This window comes from Calliphora vicina, chromosome 4, assembly GCF_958450345.1.
Source record: "Calliphora vicina chromosome 4, idCalVici1.1, whole genome shotgun sequence".
NCBI classification, from domain to species: domain Eukaryota; kingdom Metazoa; phylum Arthropoda; class Insecta; order Diptera; family Calliphoridae; genus Calliphora; species Calliphora vicina.
Window position 1 is genome coordinate 62,631,167 of NC_088783.1, and position 14,958 is coordinate 62,646,124.

The following is a 14,958-nucleotide window of genomic DNA, read 5'->3' on the forward strand; positions in this document are numbered from 1 at the left end:
AAGCGAGCATATGCGGCCACACATTAAAATGTAATATTCCATCATGACAACACACGGCCACATGTTGCAATATATGTTAAAAATTATTTAGAATGAAGTAGTTGAGAAGTTTTGCCTAATCCGCTTTATAGTCCAGACCATGCCCCGTCCGACTACTAAGGAGTGAGATCGAAAAATTCTTAACATACATATATGTTTATAAAAAAGAAACCACTAAACTTACAGCTTTAATTTTTTTTTTATTTGATTGAAATTATTATTACAATTTACAAAAAAAATTATTTTTATAGTTTTAATCACTAGTGATGAAATTTTGAACCTTTTTCGGAAACCCTTCCATTAACGTTTTTATAGTGCTTTCTGTCACTTTGCTCGAACATGTAGTCCATCTCCGTTTAAAATCTACCACACTTTTGGACACCTTTTTTGTACTCTTCAATTCTCTTTTAACAAGAGCCCAATATCTCTCCACTGGCCTTAGCTCCGGGCAGTTTGGAGGATTTGCCTCTCTTGGTACAAATACCACATTATTGTTCTTGTACCACTCAAGGGCTTGTTTGCCATAGTGACAGGATGCCAAGTCAGGCCAAAAATAAGTGGACACATTATGAAGTCTTATGAATGGAAGCAGCCTTTTTTGTAAACATTCCTTGATGTAAATTTCGGTATTTATAGAGCCCGTTGTAACAAATGAGTGGCTTCTTTTGCCGCAACTGCATATTGCTTGCCATACCAAGAACTTTCTGGGAAATTTTGTCTGCTTTTGGGTCCTAAACTTTTCTTCAACATTCCCTCGAGCATCAGCAACATAAAATTTTTGACCTGGAAGTTGCGAAAAATCTGCCAGAACATACGTTTCGTCATCCATTATGCAGCAAGAATATTTTTTTATAAAACTTGACTTCAATTTCCGTGCTCTGTTTTTGGCCTCTAAATTTTTAGTAGCGTTCCTGTCAGGAACTTTTTGAGCCTTGTATGTTTTTAAACCTGCATTAGCTTTAACTTTTCGTACCAAATAGTCCGAGCACTGAGCTAACCGGGCTGCTTTCCTACCGGATGTGTTGGGAGCTCTTTTGAAAATGCGTTCTATTTTTTTGGCTTTAGAAACATCATGTGGACCATTCCTTCTACCTGAACCAGGTTTTCTATCAACTGACAAGTTCTCCCGGTACTGTTTAATAACATTGGAAACAGTTTGACGGCAGACCTTTGTATGCTTGGCCAACTTTTTGTAAGACCAAGTTGGGTTTTGTTGAAAATATTTAATAATTTCAGTACGCACTTTTTTCTGGTCACTCATTTTAATCAGATTAACAAAAAAATTAATATAATTGACATTACACATAATAACTGACATGTTTTTCAAAGGTAACTTGATCAAAAAAAAATTCAAATAATACTTGGGTTAAAAAATGTAATGAAAAACGTGTGTTAAGAATTTTTCGATCTCACTCCTTATTTATTTCGATCGAAGCAGAATGCTTCTCTGGGATACTCTTCACTTTGGGACAGAGTATACGATATTGGCTTGATTCTTTCTTGGCCTCAAAAGATGGGCTGTTCCTTTGGCACAGAATCCACATGTTGTCAAAAACATGGGAAAAGATCATAGCATACGTTGAACAAATTTATATTGTATAAATGTTTAAAATAAAAGCTATAAATTTTAAAAAAATACCTCAGTTTTATTACATTCTCCCAATACTATTTGGATATATCAAGCAATTTCTTGAAGAAAATTAATGCTATTTGGAAATAGCAAGAAATTTTCTATAGAAAGTTAGTGCTATTTGAAAATAGCTTAAAGAAAATTAATGGTATTTTTAAATAGCAAGGCATCTTCTGTATAAAATAAATGCTATTTGGAACTAGCGAGGAATTTTCTATAGAAAATTAATGCTGTTTGGAAATAGAATAAATAGTTTATGTTATTAGTAAATAGAAAAAATTTTTCTATTTGGAAATGGCAATAAAATTTCTATAGGAAATTTTTGCTATTTCGAAATAGAAAAAAATTTTCTAAAGGAAAAATTGCAAGAAAATTGGCTGCTACTTGGAAATATAAAGAAATTGTTTGTAGAAAATTGAGATCGAAAAAATCTTAACATACAAAAATGTTAATAAAAAAGAAACGACTAAACCTACAGTTTTTATTTTTATTATTATTTGATTGAAAATATTATTACAACTTACAAAAATTATTATTTTTACAGTTCTAGTCAATAGTGATGAATTTATGAACCTTTTCCGGAAACCCTTCCATTATGATTTTTATAGTATTTTCTGACACTTTGTTCGAACAGATAGTCCATCTCCGTTTAAAATCTACCACACTTTTGGACTCCTTTTTTGTGCTCTTCAATTCTCTTTAAACAAGATCCCAATATCTCTCCACTGACCTTAGCTCCAGGCAGTATGAAAGATTTCCCTCACTTGGTACAAATAACACATTATTATTCTTATACCATTCAAGAGCTTGCCTACCATAGTGACAGCATGACAAATCAAGCTAAAAATAGGTGGACCCTTTAAGAAACCTTATTAATGGAATCATCCTCTTTTGTAAACATTCCTTGGTGTATATTTCGGTATTTATAGAGCCCTTGTAACAAATGTTTGGCTTCTTTTGCCGCAACTGCATATTGTTTTTGGAAAAATTTTCTGCTTTTGGGTCCTAAATATTTCTTCAACATTCACTCGAAAAAAATTTCAGAACATACGTTTCGTCATCCATTATGCAGCAGGTGTATTTTTTTTTATAAAAAGCAGAGTTCCTGTCAGGAACTTTTTCAGCCTTTAATGTGTTTAACCCTGCATTGTTTTTAACTTTTCGTACCAAATAGTCCGAGTACTGAGCTAACCGGACTGCTGTCCTACCGGATGTGTTCTGAGCTCTTTTGAAAATTTTTATTATTTCTATTTATTGGATTTAGAAACATCGTGTGGACCATTCCTCCTACATGAACTAGGTTTTCTATCAACGGACAAGTTACTGTTAAGAACATTGGAATCTGTTCGACTGCAGACCTTTAATTGTTTGGCCAACTTTTTGTAGAAACACGTTGGGTTTTGTTGAAAATATTTTATAATTTTAGTACGCACTTTTTTCTCGTCACTCATTTTAATTAGATTAACAACAAATGAATATAATTGACATTAAACATAATAACTGACATGCTTTGCAAAGCTAACTTGATCAAAAAAAAAAAAAAAAACATAATATTTGGGTTAAATTAAAAAATTGTATGATATTTTTTTAAAGAAAATTGCTGCTATTACAAATAACAAGCAACTTTCTACAGGAAATCTCCGATATTTTGAAATAGCAGGAAAATAATTCTCGTCGCCTTTTTTTCTACTAAACCCTTTGTAAATAGTTTCAATACCAACCTTTGTAGAACACTTTTTAAACATTCTAGAAGAATCTTATTGATTTTGTGTTTGCAGTTCGGACGTTTTAGAATATTTTACACACACACTTAATTGAAATATAAAAATTAACTTTATAATTTTAGTTGAATGATATAAAAAATGTGTTAAGATCTGCAAAGAGCAATAAGCCAATACAGTTTTATTTCGGGCTCTGGTTATTATGTTTATTAACAATTAACAAAATAAACATATTGTTTATCCATCTCTGCTTGACATGTATGGAAACCACTGAGCTACGCACTTTTCAACTTTGTGGAAAGCCTCCCCTAAACGCTTAATAAAACTATGAAAAATTTACTCCATAACCAGGCTATTGTAACTTTATACCAAATTTAACCACACAATACAATTTATTTAGTTGTCCATAAAGAAACAAACAAAAATCTCAATTCTTGGTAATTTTTTTTTGCCAAAAATAAAGTTTGAAAATGCAAACAAACAATCAACTTAGACCAAGCAAAAGTTTTGTAAGTGAGTTGTGTTTTTAGTTTGTATTTGATGCAAAGGAGTAAAAAACTAAAAGTAAAAAAGATTAAATATGCATGTGTATAAATAACAGGTAATCTAGATAAAATTTAATTTGTAAATTGAGCAGAAATCCAAAAAATTACTTGCTAAAAGTAAACTAACAAGTTAAAGCAGTTAAATTGTAGTTAATACTTGAGGGTAGATACATAATTCAGTTCTATTTGAGAAAAAAATTCTTAAAAATCTTAAAATAAGTTCCCAAGAAGAACTATTTAAAATACTTCAAATATATTTTAGCAGTATTTTCTTGAAAAATTAAATATATTGTTACTAAATGATTGGCATTAACATCGAAAGCTCTAGAATTCGAATATACTAGTTTTGACCGTTAAGAACAATCTAGACTACTCGGATGTTATGGAAGTGTGTATAAATAGTCAATGAGTTTATTATAAGCGCTGTTAGAGTTAACTTCAACTGTTTTGTTCATTATAAAGTGTAATTTAAGTGTGTTACAAATTTAAACAACTTAACTGCTCTTATTTGCAATCAAAACTATCCGGTTTATTTAAAGGAAATAAACCACGTTTTTAAGAGGTATAAACTTAATAATAGTGATGTAGTTTGCTGTAATTTTATATTTCAAAATTTAATTAAAGTGGAAGCAAGTATTACTCAGTTGAAAACTCCCATGTTCCTGTTGTATATTTGGAAATATGCATATTTTCTTTCATATACTCGTACTTGCTTTACACCTTACTGATTTACCCTCGTATTTTCTTAATAAGGTTTGTGTGTGCGGAAAAGATTTAAGTAATTCAATTAAGTCGGGTAATTTATTTAGGAGAATTAAAGTAAATGTTATTCTTTGTAATAAAATTGTTAACTTTCTGTATGACTTTTTTATTTAGAATATTTTATTTATAGCAGGAAAATATAAAAACGAGTTTTTTGCTTAATGAAATATTAAAAGCAACATGAAATATCGCATGACCATAATCAATGTCATGTCAATTAAATGTCACCACTGCTGACATACATATATTAATACTCACCTGCCTTTCCGCTCATCCCTGATATAAAGAGTTTACAGAAAATTAAATGTTTAACAAAAGCCCAAGACTAAGTAAATCTTCTCTAAAATCTTATATAATCTTTATTTATTTAGCTCGTTTTTTTCGGTTTGTCTATTACATTTAGAATATTTATTTTTTAACTTTAGCAAAAAAACCCATCAATCACTCAATTTGTCAAAGCTATACAGCTTTTAACCACAATTAAAGGTATGGTAATACTTACAAAAGAAACCTTTTTTTTCTTTAATTTTCTTTGGGTTCTTTGACAGTAATAAAAACATGTTTCAGCATGACGTAAAAGGATTTGAATTTAAACAAGTTAGAGTTTAGGTTCAATAGACAAAGGGAAGAATGGTTGTTGTTGTGAAAATTTATATTTAATATATTTTAAGTGACATTTTCTCAATTCTTTTATTCTTACAATTTTTAAGTTAGTGACAATATTTCCCAATAACAGTTAAATTGTTAAGGTTATTTGAATTTAGATAGCAGAAATATAAATATAGCTTGCTTTATCTACTAAAATCGGAGGGGTATGTTTATTGTATTTATTAATAAACTAGAAGAACTTTAATCAATTTTCCATAATGGATCCTATAAAATAAATAATGGGTTTCAATGGCTCTTGACTATTGAATTTTTGGGATTTTTTTTATAAATAGTTGAGGAAATGATTCATGTGCAAAGAACGATGGCCAATCCGTTCATTTCCTCAGTTCATTTCGCCAAAAGATAACAAGTTATGCATAAAATATTCTTATGAGAATTATATGAATAATTTGTAATATTAAGTTAAAGTTTTCAATAGACCATTTAATTTATAACACTGCATGACTACTTTTTCTGTGCTAAATTAATAACGACTACAAAATCATGGTATTCAAACCAAAACCTTAAAGAATTTCGAAAGTAAAAACCGGAAACGTTTCACACTTCTACCAGAAGTAATTCAACTGTTATGTTGCAGTGAACCCATGGAAAAATTTCACTTTAGCCACCCAGACAATGAAATTAATAAAAGCGAAGAGGACCTTTTTGATTTAAATTTACAAAATGAATTAGATTTAAGCAATTACTAAAAGTTTTAGCTAAAGTGAAATTTTTCCATGGGTTCACTGCAACATAACAGTTGAATTACTTCTGGTAGAAGTGTGAAACGTTTCCGGTTTTGTAAGCGCCTGTCTAAAAAGGATGTGGAAATTAATGGATCTGAGGTACAGCTTAATATTAATATTAATTCGGAGCTTAAAAAATATGTCTTCTCCGCTTCCATTACAGCGTCTTTTTGCATCTCAAAAATTGTTCAGCAGTATGAAGTAAAATAGATTGCAAAGAAACTTTGGCAAGAGTCTCATTTGCTTTTAAAATTTCAATAATTTATATTCGTGAGTGATTTTCGGAAGTTGGTTATATGGGAGCTATGACCAATTATGGACCGATCGTCATGAAATTAGGTCGTGTGATTATTTTCTTTATGAGAGTTGAATTTTCTGTTGAATTTTATTTGTATACCAACATTTTTAAGAGATTTATGCACGTTAAAGTTATTTTCGGAAGCGGGTATTATATGGGAGCTATGACTAATTAAGGACCGATCATCTTAAAATTAGATGACATGAATTCCGTATATATAAAATTTATTTGGAGCAAAATTTGTGTAGATACCTATATAAATTAAAAATGTATGACCGATAAAGTCCAATTACGGGAGGAAATTTGTATGGGGGTTAGGTGGTATACTTAATGGACCGATTTCACCCAATTTAAATATTCTTCGTCCTTGGGCCGAAAAAATTATATGAACCACATTAAGGTAGGTGTTAGACTAATATTCTTGGACATTACAAACATCTGCACAAACGCATTATGCCCTCCCCACTATGGTGGTGTAGGGTATAACAAATTTATTGTTTTCGTTATATGCTTCTCCACTTCATCTGAAAATATGTTTACTTCAATTTTGTCCACTACATGTTTGAAAACTGCATAAAATTTTTCTTTTTTTGAATTTTCGTTAAGACAAATTTCAAACAATAACCTAAAAAAGATAGTATTATTCGAAAACGGCTAAAAATGGCTATTATATGTAAATGAAAATTGGTTTATAACATTTCAATATATTCATTTCTGATTTCATTTAATCTGCCGAACTTTGCCGAAATTTTAAAACCTTCCACGAAGTTACATTTTGAAAACAATCGCAGCACTTTTAAGGTTATGTTAAAAAAGTGGATTTATTTCAAGCAAGTTAAATAATTTTATCACATTTTTTAACAAAAAACATTACTTACTTACTTAGTTTATTGTTTGCCATTTTCACTTTCTTGTTTATAACTCGCGAAATTATTTAAACATGCAATTGAAAATTTGAAAGCAATACAGGCTTTTCAACAAAATTTATTAAGTAATTACGATGCAATGTCTTTGACTGCATGTTGTTAAATGGAATTTAATATTTACCAAAAACAAAAAGCTGACTTAGTTAATTTGGAGCATTGGTTACAAAATGGCATTAAAAAAAATGTAATATTTGCATTTGAAAAATTGGACTTTAGCACAGTTTTGGTAGCCGTTTAACATATAGTGTGTGTAATTTTTTGAGTCATGGAAATATAACCATATATGGACAGCACTACATGATAAAAGACCAAAAAAAAAAGACCCGTGTCTCCCACCCAGTTTGGCCCAAAGTCATGCACTTTTTTTATGGTGTCATCGGTGACATTTTTGCAAAAAAGTGATAATTTTCTCAGGCTCATATCTTGCAAACAGTTCTGAATTTACTCTCTGAGGCAAAGCTGTAGTCCTTGTCATAAAGAACAAAAATTGTGAACATGTAAAATCAAAAAGGCTTCATCTTCTAGAATTTTTTTTAAGCTGCCTAAAAGTTTGCTTAAGTTTATAGTAATTTAATAGTTTATGGCCCAAAACTCTTAAGTCCTTTAGTTTTTTGTTACTAAGTTTTATTGACATACCTAAACGGTGTTAAAAATCATTCCTAGTAAGTGCATATTGTTACGTTTTAACCTTTTCAAAACGTTGGTTTATTTCCTTTAAATAAACCGGATACTTTTGATTGCAAAAAATTTTTAAAAATTGTAACAACTCTTTATTTATTTAAAATGTACAACAACCACAGAGGCGCTCAGTTTATGTTTATTCAAAAAGCGTCACTGATAAACTCACTAATGACTGCAACCTCTGCCACTATTTATAACACTGCCATCTGCACTCTAAATTGCTCTTTAACTGTCAAAGCTCGTATATTCTAGAGCTTTCTAATACATACGCCATCTGTGGTGTACTTTCTACAATGTTCTTTAACTGAATATTCGAATTCGAATATACTGTCGAAGCAAACAGCGTTGCCATACCTTCGATCAATGGTCAACTGAAAGCATGTATTCAATGTTAATAATTCCCACAGATATGTTACAGTTTGCTATTACAGCACTGCTATTTGAAAGCATTATGCTACTTTTAAATCAGCCGTTAAAATCGTTATATTTGAATTCAAGTACAATTTCGTAATAATAAGTTTCTAGAAAGTTGTTTATTGAGGTCTTAGGTACATTTTTGTAGTTGATTGTTTCCTTGAATTTTGAACGGTTTGCTACCTATGGACCTGAACAGGGGGAAAAAGGTAAAAAATGTTTTTAAAGTTTTTGTGATTTTGATCCTGAAGATGAAGTTTTTTTGATTTTATATGTTCAACATTTTTGTTCTTTATGATAAGGGCTACAACTTTGCCTCAGAGAGTAAATCAAAATTCCGAACTGTTTGCAAGATATGAACCTGAGCAAATTATACCCTTTCTGCAAAATTGACACCGAGGGCCCAAATCTTTGGGGGCACATTAAACCAAAAGTGCTTGACTTTTGCCAAAACTGGGAGCCACGGATCTTTTTTTTAGTCTTTTATAATGTAGTGGTGTCCGTATATGGTTATTTTTGTTCGTGTTGCACGGTGTAATCGAATTTACTTATGCAGATGTTTAATAAATATCTACTTTTATAAATCAGATTATAAACCAGTCATTATAATGATTGATAGTAGGTTTTAAAAAAGATTTTGACAGAGACAGGAATGATAACAGCTCACTTGGGTCCATGCAATAGGTCCCTTTTTGATATCTAAAAAAAAAAAAAAACAAGGCCAGATAAAGATGAAAAGAGAAGAGGAAAGTCAGATAGAGTAAAGGAGTACAAGAAATAATTGGGAGGAGTTCAGGACAGGAGAAGTAAACATAATAATGTGCAACAGTTATTTGACAGATACTAGGGCACCCCCTGAAGATTCTCGAGTCTGGCGTGAGTATCCAATTGCTATTCCTAATAAGGCATTGATGCATTCTAACTTCATGTCCGATAGTTCAGAAAGACTATAAAAATACAAAAATTAAGACAATTCGATCTTAAACAAATTAGACTTTTTTCAACAGACTTTTTTATTTAAAAAAAGAAAGCTAATAATGTTAAAATTTGTATTACTTAATTACCATACCCTCAAAATCTTCCACACATTATTGTAAAATTGTGCCAATTCAATGTACGATAAATAAACCAATTTCGTGTGTTTGCTTTACTATATTACTCTATTTAATTCTGAGACATTTTTATTGGGGTATTTTTTTTATTTAGTTGACATTTAAGTAATAGAATTTCAACACAATCTTTTGAAATCAAAATAATTTATACAGAAGCCGTCTGCATGCACACGAGTAAAACACAAAACAACCCATCAAATTGTTTTGTTAAATACCTAACTATTTTAACTAACTTAATAATAAAGTTAAAAATCAAAAATAGATTGAAATTTGTTTAATTTGTTTGCGAAGATTGCAAAAGATGCTATTGAACAATTTTTTTTGATGTTTCTTTACTGTTATGAATTTTAAGTAAAACCTATTCCAGTCCAGATAATTTCAAATGTACTCTGAACGTTTTTCTAAAATCGAAAACAAATTTTTCAATATTTGAAATTTCTAATGGAAAGATAGCGAAATGTTACATATTTTTGAGCCGATGTTAATGAAACATAAGAAAAGTATGACATTAAGTCTAGTATTTATAATAACAGCACAAAATGGAAATTAACCTTTAAAAGCATTTTGGGTTAAATGACCATCAATTTTTTAAATCACATAAAACACAGTCGATATGAATGGTGCTAATTTTAATGTTTTTTAGATTTTTGATAAAACAATCGAATTATGCTCTACTACCCACTCAACTACTTTTTTTTATTACAAAAGCAAGTATTTTCAATCTTTAACAAAAGCTTAATTACTACCAAAATGTTTGTTGGTTTATTGGTGAATTGTCTGTCTACTATTTGCACAGATTTCGAAAATATTGAAACACGCAGTTTATATTTTGTTGTCTGTATTTTTAATATTGACAGGAAATTGACAAATGTATACGTGTGAATAAGTTCTTTGTATATGTACATATGTGTATTAGTGCGTGTTTTCGTAAATTTAGGTATGCGTGTGTGCTTGCCAATGTAGACTTTTCCCAGCGGGAAAAATTGATAGGGCTTCACTTTGTTGGCCTTTTTAAATAACCTCTTTATACAATTTCTATAAGATCCGTGCCCTCTATATAAGATCTATACTGGTATTGCTTGCTGTTCCCCATAATTGGATTCCGTATGTCCAAATTGGTTTTAAGACTGTCTTATACATGATGACTTTGCAGTTAAGGCTTAATTTCGATTGGTGGTGGATTAGCCAGTGTAAATTAGAAGCTTTTAGTTTCATGTGGAGCCGCTTGGCTTCTATGTGCCGACGCAAAGTAAGACGTCTATCTAAATGAATGCCAAGGTATGTAACGTGGTCAGACTGTGGGATGTTCACACTGTTTAGTGTCACTGGTGGACAATTTCCTCTCCTAAGTGAAAACGTTACGTGCTTGCTTTTAATTTCGTTCACTTGTATTCTCCAATTTTTTAACCACGTCTCCACGTGCCTGAGATAATTATCAAGGTTTCTAGATGCAACATTTAAGTCCACATGAGAACTAAGAATTGCAGTGTCACCTGCAAAGGTGGAAATGGTTAATTCTTCGGACTCGGGCAAGTCTGAGGTGTATAATAAGTACAGGGTTGGTCCTAGAACACTTCCCTGAGGTACACCAGCATTGATCACATAGTCGCTTGTCACATAATCGCCGCATTTTATCCTAAACAAGCGATCCGATAGGTAAGACTCTAGTATTTTGTGAGTACTAGAAGGCAGTAGGCATTTAATAGTGTGTATTAGACCTTTATGCCAAACCTTGTCAAAAGCCTGGGCAACATCTAGAACAGTACTTTTTTAGTTCGAAAGATTTTTGTATCTCTCCAGTTAGGCGGTTAACTTGCTCAATTGTTCCGTGATGTTTACGGAATCCGAATTGATGATCTGGGATAATGTTTTGACTATTTAAGAATGTTAAAATTTTCCCTTGGATTATTCTCTCAAATAGTTTAGACAAGCAAGGCAATAAGCTAATAGGTCTGTAGGATGATGCCAATGCCAAATCCTTTCCTGGCTTGGGTATCGTTATAATTTGGGAGATTTTCCAATCATTCGGAAATACTCCTAGAGACAAGATCGCATAGAATAACACTATGAGCACAATAATTGCCACACCTGGTAAGTTTTCAATCATGGAAGGTGTAATTAAATCATAACCTGGAGACTTTCTTAGTTTAAGATTGTCCTTTGTGATCCTCTGAACATCTTCTATAGTAACATTGATTAGTTCGGAGTCTGTTCCTACCCGAACAAAATTATTTGATGGGGGGTTTGGTTAGAACACATTACTTAAGTATTCAGCGAAAACTACGGCTTTATCCTTTGCACTACGTGCCCATGCTAAATTGAAACGATTTTGCAATACGGCTAGGTGTTATTGTTTCTGCAAAATAAGCAAGGCCTTTAGGAAGGCCTCTATATTGCATTTTTCCCTGCTGTGTATTTACATCAACAAAGTGTAGGATATTGGTTTTGTGGCTGTTTTGCAAATATGGCCGAAGGCATGTCTACATATTTATTTTATTATTTGGTTTTCTTTTTGTTTTCAGAATTTTGTAAATGCTTTTTTATTTTAGCTATCTATGGTTTCTTTTTTCTTCAGTTTGAACATTTTTCATAACTACGACCATAGGTCGATAGACTGATAGATCAGAAGAAGTAAACTTACACTCAGAGAGCCGTAGGATCAATTGTGACACCCTTTTTAAATATAACTACATATGAAGAGAAAAAATTAAATTGGAATGAAAAAAGAAGGAAGAGAAATAAAGTGAAAAAATCCAGTACACAAAACGACAGGAAATATATATAGAGTGGGATTCCTAGAGGTCAGTTACCTAATATAGCCAACGTATTCCCCTGATAATGCCTAATATGTTAACTATATCAAATCTGCCAATATCATTCAGTTCATCTTGGAAACTTTCCCCTAGACATGTTTGCCTGAGACCCTGTAATCTAGGACGGGTTTCTATTGGGTGTAAGATTTTTTCAAATTTTTAGCTTTTATTTTGCAATATTTGTACAATATAAATTTATTCAAAGTATTGGCTGTTGTTGGCTATGACCTTTTCCCACCTTTTTAACAGAATATGGATTCCGAACCAAAATAACTACTCATCCTTAGAGGCCAAGAACGCATCAAGCCAATATCGTATACTCTGTTCCAAAGTGAAGCGTATTCCAGAAAGAGCTTTCTGCATTCATCAAAACAAATAGTAGTCGGACAGAGCAAGTCTGGACTATAAAGATGGTGAGGAAAAACGTTCCATCCACTTCATTCTAAATACTTTTGAACAGTTATTGCAACATGTATATTTGACTTTGGTGTCGATTTGGTTGGTTGGCCGGGATTCGCATTTCTTCCGCTTTGGGTTATTGTAATTGATCCATTTTTCATCGCAAGTAAATAGTCGTTGCAAAAATTATAAAATCGTTTTTCAAGGTCTCTTAGCATCAATTCGTATGGTACACAATTTCCCTACTTTTGGATGAATCCTGCTGCTCTCAAACGTTTTGAAATTGCTGAACTTGATTTTGCAAGCTCTTATTGAGTTTTAAAACATTTGTCTTGTTTGCCAGACTTCACGTACGATCTCTCACGCTTTGGGTTATCGTAATGGATCCATTTTTCATCGCAAAACTTATTTTCTTTTATAGCGTTAATTCAACATTTCATACATATAAAATCGTTTTCCAAGTTCTCTCGGCTTCAACACTTATAGTGCCCAATTTCCCTGCTTTTGGATGAATCCTGCTGCTCACAAATGTTTTGAAATTGAGTTTGCTTGAGTAGCTCCCGATCTCTTGTTGAATTTGACTAAAATCATCATGGAGTACTGCCTACAATTCTTGGTATTCAAAAGTTTTTGGCTGGCCTGGGCGATCTTTTTCTTCCGTGTCAAAATCACCACTGCTTAGACGCACAATGTTGAAACTGATGGATCACATTCACCACAAGTTTTGGTGAGCAATCGCTTTAATTCAGCGGCACTTATTTTCAAATTAAAGAAATAAAACAAAACTTCCCGCTTATGAAGATTCGTTGGTACAAAAATCTACATTATAGAAGCAAAAAGAAAACTTTTTAAGTCATACACCCAATATTTCCTCAACATCTCATTTATCAACGAAGGCTTCAATCGTGCAGTGACTGGTTATCGCTCCTACTAAATACCTGAGCATTTTCTTATCCATCCCAATTAGTATTATGGTTGCCTTTGCATCCAATTTTTTTAAAGAGCCCTGGATACCCTGCTGCAGGATTGGTTTGTAGAGTCCCGGAATATTTCGAAGATCAACCTATAGTAGTGGAATATAGGAGGTTTAGCCTCCAATCCCTATTAATATAGTCCAGATCCGATACCTCCCTGGCCAGTTCATCTGCTATCTCATTTCCCTTTATCTTACAGAGTCCTGGTACCCAACACAATCTGATCGTGTATAGTTCGAATAACGCTCTACTTTTACAATTCAACACCCCTCTGTGACGTGTGCCCTTATCAAATCCGTGGCTTTTCAGATTGCTAGTATCTCTCCCTGGAAGACGCTGCATTCGTTTGGGATTCTGTATGAAACATTGAAGTCCTCATGACCGTAGATAAATACGCATAGATCGGAAACTATCCAGTCAAAGACCTAACACAGTTGTCAAAAACCTTAGTGGCGAAAATGCATTAGTAATAAAAAACTATATGAATATAAAAACAATACTCGTATGTGTGATTATTTTGAGTATTTTTCCAGTTTCCGATCTATGTGTATTTCTCTATGCCTGAGAATGCTGGACAAAGTTCTTTTTCAGCGAATTCATGTTTGAGAAAGTATTGTAAATATTATAGACAGGAATATTAGACAGTTTCTAGTATTGAAGTTAAAAAATTTGCAAACATATTTACAAAATAAACTTACAGAAATTACATTAGCCGTTAATTTTACTTAATTTTTAGTCCTCTCTTGTAAATACCTTATAACGCTCACAAATTTTCCAACACTTCTGTATAAAATCTAACCTCAACATCCATAAATATTTCCACCCCAAACAATATTAATAAAAATTAATGAAACTTTTAAAAACCAAACCAGAAACATTGTTCAATTCATTTAAGGTAACAACTTGCAACACCCACAGTTATAAATTTAAATGACCTCCCAATACAATTGAAGCCGCTTTTGTAGAGCAACAGCACGAATTGAAAAAAAAAAAAAACTAAAAACAAATAAAGAAAACAAGCGACAAAACTATGACCCAAATCCGTTTAAAATGGCAATTTTACATTTTTTTTTTGCTGGTATTATTTAGTAAAACATGTATGCATTTCAAAACAATTGTTACTACCTGGACATGTTTTTGTGGAAACCACCAGCATCACTTGTACCTTTACAGAAAACAAAAACAACAGCTACAACTGCAACTACAGCAAAAAATAAACAATAACAACGACGACAGCAACAGCATCAACA

At 31.9% G+C, this 14,958-nt stretch overlaps 1 protein-coding gene across 1 annotated transcript in view; it reads left to right on the forward strand.

The window, feature by feature from the left end:
- LOC135957295 (protein obstructor-E-like) overlaps nucleotides 1–14,958 on the forward strand; it is a 318,903-nt gene that overhangs the window by 234,101 nt on the left and 69,844 nt on the right. The gene's annotated exons all lie outside the window — the stretch shown is intronic.